We start from the raw sequence: 20,932 nt of genomic DNA, 5'->3' as shown, positions 1-20,932 counted from the left end.
CCCATCAGCTGCAGGATGGCAATTGTTCTGTCTCCAACATCAAAAATCTGTAGCCCTCTATTCCAAAAACCAACATACTGCACCAAACAGAGTGCCCAGGCTGCACCTTATCATATAACCACTAAATAGTCAGCTCATTTCACTAGTAAATAAAAGTGGACAAAGTACACTGAGAGGGCACATTATTCACATCTTCCTCTTCTTCGGTAATATCTTGACTAGAAGGGAAAAGGACTTAGAATGGGAGAAGTCTTAGCAGGGAAATGAATAATCAAATATAATTTAAAAAAGTAGTTTTAATTATTTCATATTTAAGGTCGAATAAGTCTTAAATTAGGTGTTAACATAACCTATGCTTTTTGCAGTCATGTTTGAAATGCAGCACTGCAGATTTCTGGACACTTGGAAAGCCTCATTAAAAACAAGATCAAGTCATTCCAAAACCCAAACATGAACTGTTAAAATTAGGGACATCTTTAGATACTCACTTTTGACCTGCTGCAGTCTTACCATGCCATCACAGACACATTGAAGCTTCAGAAAATGCTGTCATATATTAATAACATGATACTTTTCTCAGTTTTTTGCGTGCTTTGATGAGCAGCAAAATTGTTAGCATAGATAAGCATCACCATTAGCATAACATTAGCACATAATGAAACAAACACTTCATGCCCACAAGATACCATTTCTAATCTTCTGAAAGCAGACATTGTTACTGTTGCACTTAGTCTTCAGGTTTTTATGTGCAGTAGAAACTTGGCTATAGAGAAGGATGATACAGAGTTGGAGATTTCCTGATTGATTTTTCATATGTTTTACATGAGGCATAGTTCCAATTACTACCTTTGGTGGGAAAATACTTTTAAATACATATATAAATGTTTTAAGAGGTTAATTTATAATTAAAACTAAAAACCAACCAAACAAAACCAAGAGCATAATCAGGGCATATCAATCACTACTTTAGAGATGTGAGAAAAAGAATCTACGTATCAGAATTTTCAAATAAGGTACAACATTTGCAGCTAATATACAAGAATTTAAGACACCAAACAAAAAATATAGGTAATACTTTCCTAGTACTAGAGTACTTGAGTTTTAGGGAAAAAATGGTATTAATCACCCATGAAACAGCTGCATCATTTATTAAAAAAAGGTTAAATTGTAAAACACTGAAGAAAAAGAACAATAAACTACTTGATAACTCTAAAAATCACCATTGATATAGTGAATTTCAAAGTGAAAGAGAGTAGGTTTATGTTAGGAAGAAACACTTTACTATGAGAGTGGTGAGGCACTGGAACAGATTGCCCACAGAAGTTGTGGCTGCCCCATCTCTGGAAGTGTTTAAGGCCAGGCTTTATGGAGCTCTGAGAAACCTGGTCTAGTGGAAGGTGTCCTTGCCCATAGCAGTACACTCAGTACCATCACACTATATCATATAATATTTATATTATAGTACTGGACTGGAGGTAGTTTTCAGGAAATCGCTGCTTCAGAAGATGAGAAAATAAATTAGTGAAATAGGACTTCAACAGGCAACAGAGAATCAGGACTAGAAAATATGAATGTCACCTTTTAAATATTGATTTAAATAACAAATGCGAGATAGCTCTGCAGTTGTAAATACAATCTCAGTCATTAGAGAAATGAGTAGACAGTATACACAGAACATAAATGTATCATACTTGGCCCCTCTTCCCACTCTGTTTTATATATTTTTGTGACAGCTATTCAAACACTTCAGCTATCAATGTCTCCACTTGTTGGATAAAATAGGTAAGTTCTGGCAGTAAATAGCACATATTTATTTAGGGTTATGCTCTTAAAACTACCACTGTTGATGTGAGTTTCAATAGGAATGAAAAACTAGAAATGCATACACCACTAATATATAGTATATGATTCTTTCATACTATATATGCTTTCATATTTCCCAAAACATTTGTATCTATTCATGATTTAAGAGGTGCTCAAAGTTACACAGTTGCCACTGAATTCTACCCATAACTGTGTGAGCCACTAGGACATATATTAACAGATGAACATTCTTGTTCAGAGTTGTAAAAATAAAAGTGTTTTGTTAGTAGAAGATTCAAGAACCATTTGCTCATATAGTTAGCATCATAATATGAAAACAAGAAAGCCAAGCCACAGATAGTCAGTGGCAATCAGACTTCAAACTTCAGTGTGCAAGTACATACTGTGCAAGGTGACAGTATTGAGTGGGCACTGCATTCACAGGTGCAGGACCACCAAGGTCAGCATGTGGTTGCTTACTAAACACAAGGCTAAAGTTCCAGGTGTTCAAAGGCAATGTTCTGGCTCCACCAAGAACAGATTTACACTACAGGTCTTCCAAACATAGTACTGGGTCTTTTTTAAAGCCAAGGAATTTGTGCCCAGACACCTATAACATTAGTGATAATGTTTGAAAGTTATATAGTTTCTACAGGTGTTTAAAAAATTTTCATAGTTTCTGTGAAAGCATATGACTTCCAGACTATGAATAGCTCAAAAGCCAATTTTCTTCTGTTTCCATCTCGAACCAACAAATATTCTATGTGAAAAAGTTATTCTTAGTTTAAATATTTTTCAATCAAGTGTTCTATAGCACACAGCTAGATAAACACGTCATGCAATGAGTGAGAAACTGATTCACAGGTCAAGCATAAAGGGTAATAGTGAATGGGGTAACATCAGGCTGGCAAGCCACCACCAGTGGGGTTCCACAGGGCTCTGTCTTAGGTGTTCTTCAACATCTTCATAAATCATTAGAATGCAAGACTGGAAGGGATACCAAGCAAGTTTGGAGCTGATACAAAACTGGGAGGAGCTGTTGACTCCCTTGAAGGCAGGGAGGCCCTGCAGAGAGACCTCGACAAATGAGAGGATTGGGCAATCCCCAACCATATGAAGTTCAGTAAGGGAAAACGCTGGATTCTGCACCTGGAATGGGGCAACCTCAGATGTTTGTACAGACTGGGGAATGAGATGCTGGAAAGCAGAGCCATGGAAATAGGACCTGAGAGTCCTGATCAGTGGCAAGTTGAATATGAGTCAGCAGTGCCCTGGTAGCCAGGAGGGCCAACCGTGTCTGGGGGGGCATCAGGCAAAGCATCACCATCCGGTCGAGGGAGGGAATTGTCCTGCTCTGCTCTGCACGGGTGCGGCCTTACCTTGAATGTTGTGTGCAGTTTGGGGCACCACAATATAGGAAAGATATTAAGCTATTGGAGAGTGTCTAGAAGAGGGCAACAAAGATGATGAAGGGCCTTGAGGGGAAGCCACATGAGGAGTGGCTGAGGTCACTTGGTCTGTTCATCCTGGAGGAGACTGAGGGGAGACCTCAGTGCAGTCTACAACTTCCTCACGAGGGGAAGAGGAGGGACAGACACTGATCTCTTCTCTGTGGAGAACAGCGATAGGACCTGAGGGAATGGCCTGAAGTTGTGTCAAGGGAGGTTTAGGTTGGATATTTGAAAAAGGTTCTTCACCCAGAGGGTGGCTGGGCACTGGAAGAGGCTCCCCGGGGAAGTGGTCAGAGTACCAAGTCTGTCTGAGTTCAAGAAGCATTTGGATGATACCCTAAGGCACATGGTATGACTCTTGGGGATGGTCCTGTGCAGGGCTAGGAATTGGACTCCATGATCCTTATGGGTTCCTTCCAATGTGACATATTCTGTGATTCTGTGATAACAGAACTTTTCAACTAATACCATATTTTCCTGCAACACTTACAGATTCATCCTTAACTAATTCCATCCTTAACTAATTTTTTTATCATATGGCATAATTATCTTCCTATAGAAAAGACTGTACATAGCAAACCTCCCTGCATGGTTAGGCTTCTTTTTGCATACACGTTCTTGGCAAAAACACAGCCTGAGTGTCCCAGTAAGCAATTTGCTTTTGTCTCCAAAAAAGACAGCAGAGAAGCACAACACTGCCATCTCCACCTTAAATGCTGAAGTACAAGTATTACACACATAATTTGGTGAAAAAAATATAAAATACAGCAAACAAGAATACATAAAACTTTTATGAGCAAATTAAAGGAACAACTGTCAGGCAGAAAAATTAAGTTTAAGCAACCCATATAGTGTACCAGAAAAACATCATACTCAGCAGTCCCAAAGACTAGAGAGGACAGAGTAAGCAAGTTCTCAGCCTCTCCAACCTCAGTCTGTGCCATCAAATGACTAGCATCAGAAAGACAGAAGACATACCTGACAGTGTTTTATGCCTTGTTTTATCTGTCTATGTTGTAGATGTGGTGGCTTATGTGGTCCACATAAGTGTGGAAAGAAGATGTGCTGGAAAGAAGATGACCACTGACTCAACTGCCATAGCTGCAATTTGCTGGGTTTTTTTGCCACCCATAAAGGTAAGTGGGTTATATCCTGAGCAAAGTGCAATATGAAGCCTGAAATAAATTCCCAGGCCCTAACTCAATTTAGTATATGTTCAGTAGCATACCAGTAGTACAAAGAAGAGTTTATTAGGGTTTCTTAAAAAAAAAAACCCAAACCAAAATGAAAACAGCAACAACAACAAAAAGCCACAAACCACAAAAAAAAAAAAAAAAAAAAAAGAAGAGTGGAGTCTTTCTTCCCTCTTAATCCTCACACAAAGCTGAGTAAAGTCCTTTTTCCTGCTGCGGATTATTTGAAAACGTATCTTCCTTAATGGTATTTGTTAAAGCTTCAGGTTACCTGAGAAGCAGGTCCTACAAGGGAAAATATGGAAGGTGACAAACAGCTTCACTAGCTGCCACAACAGAGCAAGCAAATTAAATTGCTCATATCTCTTAAACTTTGGGTGAAGTTCAGAAGCGGAAGTGTTCCTGGCACTCATTGCACCTGATAAAACAGGTAAGCAATCCTACAAGCCAGCTGCTACCAGGACCATTATCTACTCTTCCTCCACTGACTGGAAAACCCTGCCAGCTCCCGTAATTCAGGCAAATAAACTGACAAAAAACTGCCTTATCAAAAGCAATTAGGTTTCTGTTCACTTAAGCTCCTTGGATCAGTTCCCTAAAGGGTCAGAATAATTTCAAAGAGTTTATTAACACAGTAAGAACAGCCATAGATAAATAGCATCATCTTTCTTCTTCATAGGTCAATGAGGAACATTGCAACAGAAGAATATACTGTCAACTTAAATGCACCTAGAATTTGGGTACCAGATAGTGACACAAAAGCCACTGAGATGACAGTTATAAGTAAGATGACAAAAGCAGTCTCGTAGGCAGCCTTTGGCAAAAGAAAGAAACAGGGCTAGTGAACTTTATTCCCACCAATAGCACAAGCTAATTGTAAAAGCAAACGACGAATGGAAAATATATGAAATATCAGACTGACAAGCACCCTATCTGGTGTTTCAATTTTGCAAAGTGCTGGTATGCAATAAGATAGCACACAAGCCTAATCCAAGCAAGGAACAGTTTGGACAGGAAATTTCTAGAAAACAAGAAAGTTCAACATACACAAAGTTCAAGCTTAGTAAATAGGCTACAGAGCTTGGGAGTTTATTGCTTTAGGCATTAGAATGAGTAGAATGAACTGAGTGAATATATTTACTGGCTAAAACAGGTATGAAGAAAGCTCAGGGCCTTCACCTATTTATCTAGTTTGTAGATATAGAAAAAGGGAATATTTAAACTACATACATGAGGAGATACTCTGGAGGACAGCACTGATGACAAATATTTTCCCCATCATCAGATTTGATACCATCAAGGTTCTGGCAAGAACACACAGGAAAACAAAGCACACAATTGTATGGTCAGTGCATCCTGCCACTTAGATCCTGCTTGGCACAGATCATGTTTTAGAAAATTATGTCCATCACCTGATGTTCTACATACAAAGTATGACCAGCAGAGTTCTAGAAAAGGCTAGATTTGCTGAACAGAAGCAAAGCAAAATAAATTTAATTTAATTTATTTTAAAATAAATTTAACTTCCATTGACCTGGAAGGATGTTAGGACTGTCAGACCACTGCCAATCTATATCCTTCAAAAAATAAGGGGAAAAAATACAAATATGTACTGGGCACTGAACAATGGAAGGAACTGTGTTCAATCTAGCCCCAGAAGACAGAGTTCAACCTTCAACTGGAAGTCAGCAGAATATGACCAATATATAGGGGATGGAAATCTCAATAGAAAATATGAGAAATCGAACAAGTCACAGCTACGATTAAAAGAATAACTGAGATGTCAACAGAAGCTTCTAAGGCAGACACTGACAAGCCTCTTATGTCACACTTTGGAAGTATAAACTAGAAAGTGAAGAGGAAACAGCAATGCTGTTAGATAAATATAAATAGGTTCAGAGAGAAGAATGCTTAGATTTTATCTCACTTAGATTTTAGCTCACTTAGCACATTAAAATCAGGAGAGGTGAAGTCCATGGACTTAATGTCAGTGGAGACTACCATTTGCTCACCAAATAAAAATAAGAAACTATTTCCAGACATGCACCCCAGATCCTTTGGTAAAAGGCCAGTAAAGTCTGGTCCAAAATACAATGGTGTCAATGTGACTTTACCTATATAACTTGGGGTAGAAGAAGTCAAATACTGAAAAGGATTATGTTTAAGTTTGAGAATAAAAGTTCTAGAACACAACAGGAAACACACATTGAGAACACTGCAGTCCTGAAAGGACTGATGGAAAAGGGTAGCAGCAGTACATCAGAATAGCTCCTCTCCTTCCCTGTATAGGTTTAAATTTGTTGGATGGAAAACTTGTATACAAAACTCCATGGTTATGAGTTTTCCAAGAGATCTATGGCGGTCTTCTGTGCACCAGACAGCAGTTATCACTAAACATAATACATCTGATCCAGGAGTACTTAACAATAGGTTTGCTAGATTTTTCAGCTATGAGCTGGACAGCCTGTTACAGAAAGATTTTTTTTCCACCACAGATACAAACAGAGAATGTAAACTGTAACAGAAATATAAATAATCAACTAATTAACTATCACTAAAACCATTTCCTCCAGAATTATTTATTTTAAATGATAGCAAGTTTTCCAACATTTTAGCCTAATGTTCAAATGCAGGTTGGGATATCAATGCAAGTTTTGTGCAGGATTTCATGGAGATATAACTTAATAGATTGTCTCAGATTTACAAGTAACTTTAAAAAAATAGCATTTTTAATAGAGTTAGAATCAGTAACTTAGATGAGATGGGATCTTTGGTAGTCAACTGTACACCAGATTAGGCACTGCAACACTTAGAAAGTTGCTGCCTGACTTCAACTGGATGCTACAGAATGCTCAAACCCACCACCAGGGAAACAACTCCTTTTATGGAAAAATGGTCCATTCCTTTATGCGTACAAGGAGTAGCTGTTACAATCTGCCACTTAGAGTTAGTAATGAGTATTCACATGCTGGGCTTCACAAGATATTTCATGCAGATCTAGGACAGTTCAGAAGAGATTCAGGGAGTAACTTCCATTGATTTTGGTGGAATTGAGATATTGATTAATCTCATGGTTTGAGCACCTACAATTACCCTAGAACTGAGGAATGACAGTTTCTCTAAAAGTGACACAAAAAAATTAATGTGTTAGGGCCCAGAAAGCAAAATATTTAAATCCATTATTTCACTTTTCAGTAGACTTAACTGACCACCAGGATCACTACCTACACAGTTACTGTATGTTTGATCTGTACCACTATGCAAAAAATGATTGCAAGATTCAAAGACCTAGAAAGAGAGCAAGAATGAACACTGTTTTGCACCTGATGAAAAAAAAAAAACCAAAAAAAAACCAAAACCAAAACCAAAACCAAACCAAACTCTTGAAAAAGAGGATTTTCTTGGTTCTTTGCTTTCCTAGGCTAAACAAGGAAAGTCCAAATTCTTTCACTAGTCTCAAATCACCTGGGTCTGTTCTGAATTGAATTCTGATAAACCAGAGGTGCCCAGGTTTTGCTTATGCAGAATGCAAGCAGTCTAAATCTTGCCCATAGTCAAAACTATTTACACTACAAACTTGAATACTGAAATGTTTACAAAACAATTAGCAAATATATAAAGTATGTTCAAGTTTTACAAACAGTTCAATCATCATACAAAATGTAATACGGTGATTTATTCCTTTCTCTGAATTTAATTTCTTAAACATAGTAGAGCCTGTAGTCAAAATAAAGACAAAGCAAGCTATCCCTAATTCCAGTTACACTAAACAAGGTTTCAGCCCTATTCCTGAAAAGGGACTTGTGGAACATTGACTCTCTCTAAATTTCTAAGTTCTTCACAGATTTTGCAATTAATGTTCTAGGTGCAATTATAAAGATTAATTAAAATGTAGGAAACAAAGATTTAGATGTAAACAAGATTTAGACTGAACAGAAAAAAACCAGTTTAGGACTGAGGTGGTAGTAACTGTGTTACCATCTCCACTTGACTGCAGGGGTTTTCCCTGAAGGATGTTACCATGTTACCCTTATGCACTACACAGAATGCAAACAGTTCAGTCTGAGTAACAGAATAGAATTCACTCTTTAGAGTCCTCTCTACTTCTACAAAGGACAAGGAGGAAATAAAAAATAATTTTAAAAAGCACATTAGGGAAGTTAAAACCATTTCTTCCTCCTCCCTCTCAGGATTTTTTTCCCTGCTTCTCTACAAGTTGCATAAAACATTCATAGCATCCCAAGGAAAATGTCTGCTCTCCTTGCAGGTGTCTGTCTTGAGGCACCAGAGAAGACTAATTACTCCTACAAACCTCAGCACACCAACTGAGTCTTAAGTGAAAACACTCAAGTAGCATAAGGAGAATCACGCATAATCAAGAAAAAAATACTCAAAGCTTGTATATGTAAGGGATAACATATTACATGAGAAGACAACAAGTATTTAAATAGAAAGTCATTATTTTTTCCATTCATTGATAAAAGTATACACTGATATGGGAAAAAAGGAAAAAGCCATTATATAACAAAAGGTAAGATTACTTGCTTACTACGCAAGCATAAAAGTTGCTGCCCAAGTTACTTCAGTCCAATTCCAAATGTTCACTCTAGGTCTGCAAGACTAAGCAAATGACAAGTCCAAATAGAAGTGTTATGCATCAGCTGCTCAATATTCTTGCAATACTTTTAAAGATCATTTCTGAACTTATAAAACCTGTGCGTAGACGATATCTAACCACAACTCAGTAAAACTGCTTTATCTCTAAAATTTTTAGAAGTTCATTCTACACTGATCCTTATCTTCATACCAACAATTTACAAGTGACATTTTCAGAGGCTGTTTAAGGGCTATCTGCTCCAATTTTGTGACGATTTTTTGCTTCTTGGAAGTCTTCAGAAGATACTTGTGTTTGTATAGACTTTAGTTTTTAAATCAAATAATTTTTCCTTATTCATTTTCAAAAACTACTTTTTTATAGAGTTTGTACAGTTCTTCTGTTTATTACTTAGCTGCCAGCAATATTTGAATTTCAGGGAAGTACAGTGTTACAGGAAAAGGTTATATCAAATGTTACAGTTCAATACAGGGTAGATAGTACCTTTTACAGATTTTCCAGGTCCATAAATATAGACTGAATCCATATGCATACAAATATAAAAAAGAAGTCCCACCTATATACCATTTCAATGAGAGGTCACATTTTATTTTAGGGCGTTTGTGAATTAGCAGATATCCTATTTTCATGCAAAACTGTTATTTTTCATTAATTTTTACAAGAATATTGTCTGTTTATTTTCCAGAGTTATAAGCTATATCGCAAATCTTGATTCAGGACAAAAAGCAAAATATTTCTTACTGTAAATGGCATATCATAGGTATCACACATTCATTCATTAGGTTTTGATTAGATCCATGCTGTGCAAAATAGTTACTGTCCATGCCTAATGTACATTTGTCTACCAACATTCACCTAATACCAAAAAGCCTTAGAAGAACAAGACAGAATGAACATTCCTTTTTCAGGAACAGGATGAGATTTCCTCCTTTCACTCCCTTTGTGAAGAAGAGATATGATTTTTATGCCACTGTGTACCCAACATCCACTCCTACATTAGACTTCAAAAACTGCAATTCAAATTTTTCCCAGGAGAGGGTTACTCCAGTTATAACCTATTAGACCTCAATGAGATTACTAAAAAGTGCTGCATGTGCTGCCTAAACTTAAAAAGGTCCTCTCTGCATAAAACACATTTCAGGTCTGCTGCCTATATAAGCCTTCCTAATCACAAATGACAGAAAATAATAAAAAATGCTGTCCCACAGAAATGTTCTCAAGATCTGGCCAAACGGTATTTTGCAGTCCAAGTGCCAAGCATCCAATTAATGTTTTAGTGCAACCTTTGCATCAGCTCACAAACAAAAGTATTTTTCCAGTGACAAGAATATATCTATTAATACAATATTTCAGTTACAATTTAAAATGGCAGAAGTCCAGCAACTCAGTAACTTGTTTATCTAACTAAACACATTAAAAGCCAGTATTCCCTATATAAACTTCAAAAGACTGAAGAGACTTATTTTTTTCATCTGTAAATCAATACCTTCTCAATAGGTCAATACTGATAATACTGACAATAAAATATGGACACTTTCCAAAATGTTGTTCACTGTCACGTATGAAGCCCTCATAGTCATCCACACTATGACATTAACTGCATCATGAGAGAAACTATTACTTGTTCAAACCCAGAAAGCAGTAAAAATACTAGCTACTGTTCTATCATGCAATCTTCAACTGATGTTACATTTTAAGGCCTACCATAGTCTTAAACAAGTTTGGGGGGAAAGGTAAAAATGACGTGGTAAATTTGGGTTTGAAATCATTGAACTTTTAAATAAGTCTGTTTTCCTTTTAGCTTTGCAGCATGAAACATTTGTAAACATACTGTATCATAACCAAATATTCTGTGCTTTTGAGGATTGCCTGAAATAAAATCTACTGAACTCTAACAACTTTCTTTAAAAATAAAGCAGTATCTTTACAACATAAATCTTTCAATACTTTCTGCACTGATCCAGAATCTAACATATAAGGAAAGATTTAAGGGAAAATTTATCCTAGTGTCCAAATATAACTTCATTTTAAACATGAGGTCATCTAAACATCTGTCTTCAATATATCCCTAGGGATTTAAATCAAAAGTCTGCTAAACATGTACAACCATTCTGAAAATAAATAACAGAACAAATTTAGTCTTGATTATGATTATCATGCTTTTTAAAAGGAAACATTTATTCTAATAAGAAAAGTCTGAAGTAATTTAAACTTTATGGACATTAACTTAGAAGAGTTTCATACTCTAAATAAAACATTTATTTCCATTTAGTCTAGTCTCTAGTAACATTCATTGGTTTATATTTGCAGAAAGCCCACATGCTTTCTTCTTCCTTTTTAGAAATGTCTAATCAATAACCTATATTTCTCATTACATTAAAAGTTCTCTATCAACCGGCACCTCAGGAAGTCTTCCATCATCCCCATATCACCATTGGTCAATCAGAGCTCAGATCAGTCCAGCAGTTTAATTACCTAGGCAGCCTCATCTCCTCGGACGGTAAGATTGACGGAGAGATAGACAACAGGTTAGCAAAGGCATAAAGTGCCTTCGGAAAGCTTCATAAAAGAGTTTGGTGAAATAAACACTTGAAGAAAAGTACCAAGATCAGTGTTTACAGAGCCATTGTGCTGTCTACTCTCTTATATGGATCTGAATCATGGGTCATCTACCGCCACCACCTGTGTCTCCTAGAACATTTCTATCAACACTGCCTCCGTACAATCCTAAACATCCACTGGTCAGATTATGTGACCAATACATCTGTTCTAGAACAAGCAGCAGTCACAAGCATTGAGGCCATGTTACTGAGAACACAGCTGCGCTGGGCGGGGCACGTCTCAAGGATGAAGGACCACCGCCTCCATAAGATCTTGATTTATGGTGAACTTGCCACCGGCTGCCGTATGAGAGGAGTCCTGAAGAGAAGATACAAGGACTCCCTGAAACAACATCTCAGCCTTGGCCACATCAATCAACAGAACTGATCTACTCTGGCCTCCAATCAGGAGGTCTGGAGACACACCATCTATAACGCTGCTGATGCTTTTGAGAAAGCATGCAGGATCACTCTCAAGGAGAAAAGACAACGCAGAAAGAATCGTGTCTTGCAGAATTTACCACCTAAGGAGTCTTTCTGCTGTGCCTTTTGCAATTGGACATGCCTGTCTCGAATTGGCCTTTTTAGTCACCAGCACGCTTGTGTCAAACGTCAGTAGAGACCTTTCGCTAATCTTCATTCGCGAAGCCCAGTCATGATGAAAAAGTGTAATTTTCCAGAAAGGAGAAAAGTTTGCTAAAAATCAGCAGAAAAAATTGATTTTTTTCCTTTTTGTCATCTGGGATAGCCATCATCATACTTCATAATGAGGAAGAATATGCCAGTCAAAGATATTGCATCTTGATAATTATTTTCTTCACTGCTTAGGAAAAAACACAATAAAGACTGTTGTAAGCAAGGACTGCCTCATTACCCAGTCAGCATTACAGTTTTGCTATGTAAAATTTTTACTCAGAGGTATAATAAATAAGTGGCAGCCAAGTTCTCCCTGCTTAATTCAACAGCCCCAATCCCCTTCAGAATCCTAATCCCATTTAGAAGAGAATGAAGCTCTTGTTCACACAACACAGTACTTTCTTAAAAGTCCCATTGCTTTGGCTCTGTAGCCACAGACTTGGAAATAAATGAAGAGCAGAACCATGAGGACTCTGAAAGCTCTCATGGTCTTCCAGGAGACTTTTATTCTCAGAATCTCTGCTGATTTCTTTACATAACTGCTCTTTTTGATGAGGAACTGTTCCCAGGGTGAACTAGTAAAGCAACCCAAAGACAACAGAGGCTATCAAGAATATGATCACAGAAACACCTAAAATGGGCACCGGACACAATGTTTTGAATGTGCAGCATGAACAAGGCAAACACTCTTGTCCACACTGTTATGCAATTCTGACAAAATTGGGGTGTATACACAAGACTGTGCTGCCACTGGTCACCATCTATATTAAGACAATGTTTTGAAAAATAAATTCTTCTAATAGCCTATAAGCAGCCTGATGCTTTGTTTTCTACTTGATGTCACAAGGTTAGATTAAGCACATGGGTATACACCATCACATGCAAAGCAGCACTGCAAACTTGCCTGTAGAGAAGGTACATGTAACCAACCTAAAAAAGGCCAGTGTATCATCATCAACCTCAAACACTCACAACCTCATGGTTCAGATACAAAAATTCATCTAAAAATCGTGAGCAAAATCTTTAAAGTTTGTGTGAGTTTTAGGTTCTCAAAGCATTTATAATTCATCATTTCAAGCTTTAACACTGGGGCTAAGATTTAAATTCAAGTTTTAGTCAAACTTTCAAGTTTTGAAACTAAATCATAGTTCCACAAGCTGGAAGAGACATCAAATGTCACAGAGTCCATAATAAACAGTTAAATCTGGTTTATCTATCTCTCCTTATGGCAGTTAGAACATTTTTATCTTTTTTTCTTACCATCTCTTCATGTTTTTTTAAGTTCAGTATGCTATTTTGGAGCCAGCTGAAAAAGGAAAGTTGAGCAATATTTATTACACGTTGAAAATATATATACTAATTTTGAAAATCAACCCTCTAACTAAATATCAAGAAACAAGTGTTGGTAACAGAAAAATAAGTAAAACTTAGCACTTTTGCAAAACCACTCAGAATTGGCTCTAAGAGGGAGTGAAAAAAATAGTGTAAAGAATCTTCTCAAGCTGAAAGTACTACTCTGCTTTGCTTTTGGGAGTGTTGCTGTTTGGGGACACCAGTCACACATCTGCACACTTCCATATAATAAAAACAGCAAAAAGCCCAGGAAACTAGGCTGAACTGGGAAATGATCCATCGACTAAAGACTGAAAGATGAGCCATAAACTATGTTTCCTGACAAAAACTGACAGATTGAAAATGATCCAGAGGGAAAACAAAAGCAGCTGTTAGCAGTGTAGTTCAGTGACTGAAAAGCAGATCTAAAGACCAATTACTCCCGTGTTTCCTTCCCTAATGTATGAGTGGGACTTCTCAACCCCAGTCGGACTCTCTCAGTTATAGCCTTATTTTTGCATCAGAAAATCACCACTGTAGACAACTGAAACATTATGTACCTGTTTCAGATGTTGGTGAAAATAAATCTAATTATAATGAGACTCCAGGACAACACATACTGCAGGAAAAATGGCAGGTACTTATCCTGCAACTATTCAACTTTCAACACAACCAAAGCAGTTGATCTGTGCTACAGACTTTCAGTAGAGAAACTACTATCCTAAAATTTACCATTTAACACTGTGTTCCACAAATAATAAGTGGGTATCAGAGAGTGAGAGATTCTCATTATAAAAACCAGTATTGATTTACTTTATCCATCAACAGGTGGATGGTTTCCATAGACAGCAATGCCAATTCATCACCTCCAAATGGAAAAAAATTAATTACATATTTTAAGATTTAAGGCCTTTATAATCAAGAATCAGATACTTGAAAATACTTAGAGACATCCCTGTAATGCATTCATTGCAATATTGATTTAAAAAAACTTCCATATCCTAGAAGCCACATCACTATCTGAAAAGGGAGGTTTTTTCCTACTTCTCTTAGGCCCTTTTAGCTCTTTTCATTCATACCAACTCTAATCATAATACTTAGGCCAGTCTGAATAGTTTAGGGTAATACAACCATTTTTCAGAGAAAATTTCAGGGTCAATCTTGTAACAGATGAGTTCCTCCAGTGTTGGGTATACGATTTTGATTGTCTTCCAACCTGCTAGCTTGAAATAGAAAAGTAGCAAGAGTAAAGAAAGAATGTTTACAAGTATAAGAAGGACATCCAAGGTAATGTCACAGAAACTGAACTACAGTTACAGGAAAATTTGTGATATCATCACTTAATAGGCAGATATGCCAGATTCTATGCACAGAAATAACCAGAATCAGTTTTCATTTTCTCTTCTAGAACACTGCCACAGAAACATGTATATTTCTATCAAAAGGCATGCTTTGTTGTTGTACATTGGAAGTCTATTCTTACTACATAATAAGCTTTTGTGTTATGATAATTTAACTTCAATTTGAATACGAACATTGGTCACTAAGGACAACGGATGAAACAATAAGTATAGTAATGAAAAATTGTTCTTTAAGCAAATATAACCTTGGCTAACAGAAGTTGTAACGGCTTCAGAACTGTCTCTCTGCAGACAAAGCACTTTTTGCCTATAAACTTTACTACAGGCATGTTCCACTATTAATTATTTTGACTACCTATTTGCTCTTATATGTATAATACATACTATTTCACAATGTTATTTAACTTGAAAATCTGATAAGAAAATTTTATAGTTTGTTTTGAAGAAGTATATACCTTTAAGCTTTTATGCTTTGCTGTAGGTCTCATTGCTGCAAATACTTGAAGGAAGTTAACATAGGCTTACAGAAACGAGCAACACAGCAGTCTTTACTTTGGTTATAGTTGGGAATTTGAGAGCTTGATGAGATTTCACAATATCACATAAAATCTACGGTAAAATTAAAATAATTGAGGCTGAAATTCCTCACAGTGGAAATCAGGAGCTATTTGCATATTCATTATACTGGGACAGGAATTCATCTCAAGTTTTTTGATTTATATATGGTATCTTAGCTTTACGACCATCTATTGATCTTTACTAGTAATATGTCACCACTTGCAATTCTTGTGGTTGATTCAACAAAAGTCAAATTCAGGGACACCTGAATTTGAAAAAACACAGGTTTTGCAGTACACATCTGAAATTAGCATTTATTTATCATTATTTGGTTTAATTTGGTTTGTATCTTTAACCTTTTATTTCACATTTTATCATCCAAAATTACATATGCTAATCTTATCTGCAACAGCTTCAACATATATTTTTATCCATCTGCCACCCATAGGAAATAGCACATTTAGCATCTTACTCTAGTATTACACTGCCATCTTGTGGGGAGTAGAATGAATGAATGTAAATAACTATTACTTGGTTTTCTAGGTTTGGGATTGGTCATTTTAATAGGGCTTGGGTATTTTGGGGGGTGGGAGAGGAGGGGTGGGTTGGGAGCTTTTTGAGAAAAAAACTTGTTACACTAAAAACAATAGAAAATTTATAACCTTTCTTAAAACCCTCAGGTTCACCATATTTACAAAATCTGAAGGGTGTCTTATTGCACACCCATAGAGGATTCTGTATGCAAGAAGTTTTGTCCCTATTAGCTAACATGCCAGAATAAATAAAGCTGAGCCACCTACTCACTTTCCTCAGTGTTGCTCTTGGAACAAAGACATAGTAGAACTGATGAAGTTGTTGCAGGATTGTCAAACCAAGAGTGAGTACCAAAGCAAGGAAGGCAACACTAGCTTAGTCTAAAATTTAACCCCCAGGTTCTACAAGCAGTTTGTTACAAGCAATTTCTAAGTCCATAGACCAAAACCAAATTCTTCTCAGGGTCCCAGTTTCTACAGAAAGTCCTAAGCATACAACAGGTGTCATGACATTAGAAGTTATGAAAATTCTTAGTTTGTTTCTGTCACTGTTACATAAACATGTAAAAATTAAATCATATCTTAACCACCACATAAAAGCTGTCACATTTAAAAAACCCACATAGCATGAAACACATTTAAGAGTTCCAAATGGGTGTTCATAACTTGTTGCTACACTGCAATGACCTGATCAAACAACATCAGTTCATCCTGGACACAGACAGAGAGTTTTGGTCAATGGCTCTGTATCTAGGTGGAGGCCAGTGATGAGTGGTGTCCCTCAGGGCTCTATCTTGGGACCAGTGCTCTTCAAAGTCTTCATCAATGACATAGACAGAGAAATCAAGTGCACTCTCAGCAAGTCTGCAGATGACATGCAGCTGAGTGGTGCAGTTGACACAACAGAGGGATGGAACGTGGACAAACTTGAGAAGTGGCACTCGTTAAGTTCAAGAAGTCCAAGTGCTGGGTCAGGGCAACTCCAGACATGATAGAGACTGGGACAAGAAGTCATCAAGAGCAGCCTTGCAGAGAGGGACTTGGGGACTCTTGTGGATGAAAAGCAGGACCTGAGCCAACAGTGTGTGCTTGCAGGCCAGAAAGCCAACCATATCCTGGTTTGCATCAAAAGAAGCATGACCAGCAGGTAGACTGAGGTGATTCTGCCCCTCTGCTCTCATGAGACTTCACCTGGAGTGCTGCAATCCAATTCTGGGGTCCTCAGCACAAGAAAGGTGTGGACCTGCTAGTGCAGGCCCAGAGGAAAGCCACGAAGAGGACAACGAGCTGGAGCACCTCTATAGGTAAAGACAGGTTGAGAGAGCTGGGGTTCTTCAGCATGGAGAAGAAAAGACTCTGGGGAGACATGATTGTGGCCTTCCAATACCTGAAGGGGGCTTATGAAAAGGACAGAGAGAGACTTTTTATACAGACTGACAGTGACAGGACAAGAGGCAAGGGCTTTAAACTGAAAAAGGGAAGTTTTAGATTAAATGTTATAAAGAAATTCTTTACTCAGAGTGCTGAAGTGCTGGAACTGGTTGCCCAGAGAGGTTGTGGATGCCCCATTCCTGGAAGTGTTCAAGACCAGGCTGGACTCAACTGAAATTTTAGAGGAATTTTGCTAGCTTCCAGCTTTGCATATTCAGCACAGTATATGAAAACTCATGAGGATTAGCTTCCACTGAAATTAAACAAGGTTTTCTAAGGCAACACAAAAACATTTAATTAAGTTAGAAGTATACAAAGCAAACAGTTCAATCGGGCTTTCAGATTCAGGAGTGTATTTTTAGTGTGATCAGTTGGTAGAAAAGGGGATGCTCAGAGATTGAAAAGTGTTACAGAATTAAAGCTTGAAATGCTGTAGAAATCTTAAAAATTTCCACTGGGTTCACAAGGTAACTTCAGCTGTTTCATTACATGGCATTTTGCATACCCTCAACTAGCATTGGTCTGCAGCGCAGAGCTATATTCTCATGAGATGAAAAATATCACATTACATGGGTTTTAAGCGTTGAGGAGATCAAAGCTAGCAATCCTACCATACCGGCTTCAAAACTAGCACGAGTTTCTCTGAGCTTCCCTGGTGGTTGTTCCTTATTCCCAGAGACCTGTTGAAGCCAAACTGTCCTGCATACTGTATTGTCCTCTTTGAACTGTGTAATGATGAAAGTAATAGGGGTTGCAAAGACCTTGAAAAGTAATTCACATTTTCTTTTCAGCATGTTTCATAAAACATAGCATGGGTAGATGGTTGTCTGAGCAGAAACAGATAGAAATCTGTCCAAGTCTTAACTTCCTGACTGTCCCTATGTCCTCCTGATTTCTACAAGCATACTAGAGGAGGTTCAGGATATGTTACACATCCCTAATTTTCTTTTGGTCTTCTCTTCACCCGAAGTTCTCCTCACCATATTGCCAACCAAGCAACTCCCCTCCAAACCTCCAAGTCCAACACTAGGTAAGCACACTATTAATTTCTCAGACCAGTTGGCTTCATTGGCTGCAGCAAGTGCATTCCCTTGGAATATTTTAACTTGTAGGTTTCCTTGAAACTAATATTATTTGACTGCTTCCAATCCTTAGTTTTAAATATAAAGTCTTTGCTAACATCCAAAACCCCAAATCAAGGCAGTGAAAGACATTGAGCATGTACTGTGGCCTCAGAGAATATTTCAGCCTTAAGAGACTTCAGAGAAAAGGTTTAAGCATTTTAAAATATTATGGTTTCAAATCAAGATAGTTACTAGTGCTCAGCTAGTTGAAACTACCTCTGAGCATTAACTGATTATTTTAGTAACATGGGAATTCAAATTGCATGGCTTAAAAGCAAGAAAAGAGCACCCAAGAAAACATAGAACACTGCTCCTAACTTTAATTCCCATAAAACTGTCAGAAAAATAATAAAAACAAATTAGTTAAACACAAGGGGGAGTGGGGATAGACAATTTTCCTGCTGTTTAAAGTGCTTCCTGTACATCCATCTCACTCCCTCTCCCATTCATAGGGACCAAATAATCTAAGGTGTTTCACAGAGTAAGCTGGTTACCACACCTTGTAATAATGTTTTCTGCCTAATGCCTCTAGCGATATGAAGACCAAACACTGTTTTTAGTACTGTATTTGCATTTGACAGTTTTACTTCGACAAGTGGCTTTCCTGCTTAGAGATCCAATTCAAAGGAGTTGCTGCTATCCAGGGTAATCAACTTTGTCTACTCCTGAAATAAGCACCTCTCAAAAGAAAAGATTTTACTTTCAAAGGAGTTTAAAAGAATTAGATTCCAAAATCCTAATAAGTTCCAATGCAGCTGGAAACCTAACTCTTAAAAAAAACCAAACCAAACCAAACCAAAACAAAAACAAAAACTGAAGCCAAGAGGTCCAGCCAGGTAGAAACGCTGCTGCTTCATGAAAATATGAAGAATAGGGGGAAAAAAAGAGACCAGCCTCAATTATTCTTACAAAGTAGTTATTTTATTTTAAAGTCAATTTTATTCTGACTTTTCCATATTCGTTTTGCAGTAAGAGAGTCAATAGTTCATGTTCATTTATTAAATAGAATTAGGCAAAGAAACACACTGAATTACAGCAGCACAGTATTTAAAGATCAGTTAAATATTAAAGATTTGAAAAACATGTCATCTCTGTATCTATCACTACATATAATAAAAAAATTCTTCAAAATTTTACCTTCGAAATTTAAAATGTTTATATGTTATTTGCACATGTAGGGAAGAAAGAGAGGTGATCGTACAAGAAAATATAAACTAAATTTTATTTATGTTATTTGTGGGTTTAGCTCCATCTGCAGTCTTTTGTTATTAAAAAATAAGAACACACCTATACCAAGTAGCGACATCCTAAAACCTTTAGGGTAACTATATTTACCAACTTGCCTTCACTGGGCCAAGGGTGTCTGTACAATTGTTTATGACATCTGTACTTCCTCATGCAAGCTGACCCAACACTCTGTTATAAGGATGTCTTGACAAATTGACCTGGGTATCAGATGACATACTTTGCACTATTCAATTTCTCTCCATGAGGAAAGAAATACCCATCAACTTTGTATGTAACACTATTGTTTTAATTTCTGGCTTTTTTCATACAGGCAGGCAAAAAAAGGATTTTTTTTTTTAACCTTGTGCATTAGAGAAACAATTCTTCTTGTGATTTGAACCCTGCATTGACTGAATTTCTCAAATAACCTTCTGAAGAACTGCTACAAATCTAAGGAAATCAGAGATTCCCAAGTTGCTCTTTTCACAGTGATTCTTACAGTTTAGAGAGTTTATTTTCTGTTTAATTTTTTACTATAAATTCCACACATGCCTTAGCTTACTAATCAACCGCTAGAGAAAAGGAGTATGGGTAAAGTTCACTGTACTAGAAAGGCCTGAACTTACTAATGAAGTATCCCAATTACATTTCAATCAAAGTGCTGTTCCTCACTCAGACAAGCAAACAAAACCAAGTATTTTCAATTATGCTTTTAACCTTCATTTGGTAATCTGAAAGATAGGAACAAACAATGCCAGCAGAAAGAACATAAGCCAAGACCAAGTAACATTTTGTTCATATTTAAGATTTAGTTCACCCTCAGGAAGCAGAGCTTTCCATTTCACATGAAGTCAGATTACAAGCCACACGAAAGCAGATGCACCCTTTGCTGCAGAAAAAGTATGCATGAGATCTGTCATGCTTGAGTTTTACAGTTCAATTACAGCACAGAGAGATTAAAGTTTAACTTAGAAATGCCTATGACAGCTAACCATATGTTTAAATATTTTCCTTTAAAATACTGAATACTTTCCTTTCTCCTTCCTTCAGCATGCCAGTATCTTCCAT

General features: G+C 37.1%; 1 protein-coding gene across 6 annotated transcripts in view; it reads right to left on the bottom strand.

The window, feature by feature from the left end:
- SLC25A21 (solute carrier family 25 member 21) overlaps positions 1-20,932 on the bottom strand; it is a 252,255-nt gene that overhangs the window by 226,093 nt on the left and 5,230 nt on the right. The window lies entirely within an intron of this gene.

The sequence above is a fragment of the Manacus candei genome, unplaced genomic scaffold (assembly GCF_025592945.1).
Source record: "Manacus candei isolate 608988 ecotype Guabito, Panama unplaced genomic scaffold, ASM2559294v1 h1tg000067l, whole genome shotgun sequence".
Classification (NCBI taxonomy): Eukaryota; Metazoa; Chordata; class Aves; order Passeriformes; family Pipridae; genus Manacus; species Manacus candei.
This window is presented reverse-complemented; position numbering and strand designations above follow the sequence as displayed.